The 3,550-nt window shown below is 41.1% G+C and overlaps 1 long non-coding RNA gene across 1 annotated transcript; it reads left to right on the forward strand.

The window, feature by feature from the left end:
* The first annotated feature begins 417 nt into the window (after nt 1-417).
* Nucleotides 418-3,086, forward strand: LOC109897751 (uncharacterized). The gene is made up of 3 exons (XR_002256267.2): nt 418-1,052; nt 1,152-1,247; nt 2,565-3,086. It is a non-coding gene; the product is annotated as an uncharacterized LOC109897751 (long non-coding RNA).
* The last annotated feature ends 464 nt before the right edge of the window (nt 3,087-3,550 follow it).

Consider the following 3,550-nt stretch of genomic DNA (forward strand, 5'->3'; position numbering starts at 1 on the left):
GTTCCTTGCCTTTGTTCAACCATTTGACCTGGCTTATCAACCCTTACATCAAAGTATTTATTTTAGAAATGTGGGTGAAGCTATCCCTTAATCTCCCCCCTAGCAGTTAAGAGCGTTGGACCAGTAACTGATAGGTTGCTGGTTCGAATCCCTGAGCCATCAAGGTGGAATCTGCCATTCTGCCTTTGAGCAAGGCAGTTAACCCCTAACAACTGCTCCCTGGGCAGCAAAGATATGGCTGGTAAAAAAAATTGACATCTTACCCGCCAATGCCAGAATCTTACCGCATTTGGTGGGTGGCAGATGTTAATTTTAAGCCCTCCATAGGACTGTGGACACACCAAGCGACACAACAAAGCTTGAGCAGTAGCCGGGTCTTGCCAGGCACATGAAGGAGACTGTGATCCAGAGGGCTCAGTGGTCCAGACAGAATGGGGCCAAGACAGTCGATAGTCCAAAAGTATCCATGTCTGCGGGATACTTCAGGCATGGTGGGTAAATGTATTTATTTTTTACAAAACATTAGATTTCAAATGTATTAGATTTTCTGTGATTTCCTAGCCTGGCTGACAGGACCCACGTGACTCACAGTGCAGGGAGAGCTGTGACCACACTGGTCTGGAAAGGAGGCTGATTGTGAATGCAATAATCGCAAAAAAATTGTTGCGACAGGGTTTGATTGGTTCTCACAAATGTTTTTTGAGACATTGTTTGGATTTGAAAATCCAACCATTCTAATAGAAAGGAGCGGCGCTGTAGGTGTTCGAGTGTGAAAGACACCGAGGAGAGCCAACCAATAAAAGCACAGCCCACTTCATTAGCAACACATTGTGCTGACAACATCGAAGAGCCGTTCCAGATTGAGGTCAGGAGGGCTTTGAGAGTTAGGTGTTAAACTGTTAGCCAGATTAATGATTAACTGCAATGGAAAAGATGTTTGTCTAGATACAACATAACAGAATCTTAAGTCATTTGTGGCTTAGAAACAGCATTGGCTGTGGATACGGGGGGAAGATTTGGATCTTAGCAAGTGTCATACATTTTTTGGATATGTATGTAAATGTTGTCATTTTATGTCAATGTATGCTTTTGTTTGTACAAACAAAATATTACAAAGAAAGTAATTGTCTGCTTTACTATGGATTGTTCAGGACTTCTACATTTTAAACTTCGGACTGCTCAGGAAAACTTGGTCTTCAAGGACAAACTTTGTTTTGCAGGCCCAAGGTCTTCTCTTGGAGGTGCAGGTAAAGTTAGAAATGACCCTCCTCAGATACTCATTCAGTTTTAATTTTCCCAGTTTTCATTTTCCCGCCAGAGATGTTTCCAACAAACTGACTTTTTGCAGATTAAAGGCTGTGTGTGATGACGTAGTGCACATGAACATAACTTTTGCAGTGAAATTCCCATGTGCCAAATAAGAAAATGCAAGTAAAATGGGTTTATCGCATTTTCAATTCTGCTGATGGTTTTGTCATAACTGTTGCATTTTATAGAAAATGTGCCCACTCTGGTCTTGTCACATGCACTCTAGCCAACAGCTAGCTGTCACGCCCTGACCTTAGTTTTCTTTATTATTTTGGTTAGGTCAGGGTGTGACACGGGTGGTTTGTTTAGTTTTTGTATTGTCTCTGGGTTTTTGTATGTCTAGGGGTTATCTAGTCTAGGTGTTTATATGTCTATGGTTGCCTAGATTGGTTCTCAATCAGAGGCAGCTGTTTATCGTTGTCTCTAATTGGGGACCATATTTAGGTAGAATTATTCCTTGGGTACTTTGTGGGTTGTTTAGTTGCCCGTTCTGCACTAGCCATATAGCTTCACGGTTAATTTTGTATAGTTTTGCTCAGTGTTCTCTCTTTCATTAAAGAGTTATGTACGCTTACCACGCTGCGTCTTGGTCTCCTTTATACGACGAGCGTGACACTAGCAGATACAGTGCAGGTAGGCTACCTACATTATGAGATTATTATGGATAAGAACAATATTGGTCAAACTGCAGCCAAGCATCAATCATAATGTCACCAGAATCATTATTGGAAAGCACCATCAAGCTCATCACCTTGAAGTTCATCATCATTTATTTAATCTGTAGTCTAATAAACTGCAAGCTTTCCCGAGTCGTAGTGGGAGGACCACACAACATGTGATCACATGACTCCCAAGTTTACTTCCATATGATGGTTATATCAATATTTGCACATAAAGGAGTTTCCACCTCCATTTCTCCACAAAAAGATCCCACCATGCCGATCGAACAAATTGTAAGCATTTATAAAATGGTACCGGCATTTAGTGTTACCATCAGCCTGGTCGTGATTTCATGCGTCAGGTAATTCATCCACATGAAATGGTTGGATGGAAACGTGGTTAGTGTTGTGTAAATGAACCTAGGAGCCCCAGCCCCAAATAAATGGAAGATGTAAGCATCAAACAGGGATTGGGTGTTGATTCATGTAAATGGCTATAAAATATACAAAATAAATTGTATGTGATGGCATTGTCAGTGTGCCTCCAGGCTTTGCATAAGTCCTCATATTCTAAAATCAAATGATTTCTCTTAACAGGTTGGGACCAACATGGATGAGTACCTGCACCAGGCGGAGGTGACGAGACACCACCCATTTGTGTTGGCTCTTGGAGAATGCTGACATTTTGTTTACAGTAATTAGTGGACGGGCATTGGAGCAAGGTACACTGCTTGGGGCACTGGATGTGTGATTCAAGTCCTATTATGTGTTTTGATATCAACTTTCCCACTGTGACCAGCATGGGAACTCCTGAAGACCACAGTGTATCAGCTGCCAGGAATATAATTTTTCACTGAACAATGGTGGATAAGTATCTGCTCTTGTATGTACTGTGAGAAGTGACCGGAGGAAGCATTTTGGCCCACACCCCCTTTAGTCTGTTTGGACTGTTTGGGTCATGAAATATTATACATGAATTCTAATAATCAATCCCATCTGATGAAATCATATCTTGTGAGAATTTGAAGTTGGAAGTTTACATGCACCTTAGCCAAATATATTTAAACTCAGTTTTTCACAATTCCTGACATTTTAATTCCTAGAAAGAATTCCCTGTCTTAGGTCAGTTAGGATCATCACTTTATTTTAAGGATGTGAAATAAATAAATACTAGTAGAGAATTATTTCAGCTTTAATTTCTTTCATCACATTTCCTGTGGGTCAGAAGTTTACATACACTCAATTAGTATTTGGTAGCATTGCCTTTCGATTGTTTAACTTGGGTCAAACATTTCGGGTAGCCGTCCACAGGCTTCCCACAATAAGTTGGGTGAATTTTGGCCCATTCCTCCTGACAGAGTTGGTGTAACTGAGTCAGGTTTGTAGGCCTCCTTGCTCGCACATGCTTTTTCAGTTCTGCCCACACATTTTCTATAGGATTGAGGTCAGGGCTTTGTAATGGCCACTCCATTACCTTGACTTTGTTGTCCTTAAGCCATTTTGCCACAACTTTGGAAGTATGCTTGGGGTCATTGTCCATTTGGAAGACCCATTTGCTACCAAGCTATAACTTCCTGACTGAT

This window comes from Oncorhynchus kisutch, linkage group LG10, assembly GCF_002021735.2.
Source record: "Oncorhynchus kisutch isolate 150728-3 linkage group LG10, Okis_V2, whole genome shotgun sequence".
Lineage (NCBI taxonomy): Eukaryota > Metazoa > Chordata > Actinopteri > Salmoniformes > Salmonidae > Oncorhynchus > Oncorhynchus kisutch.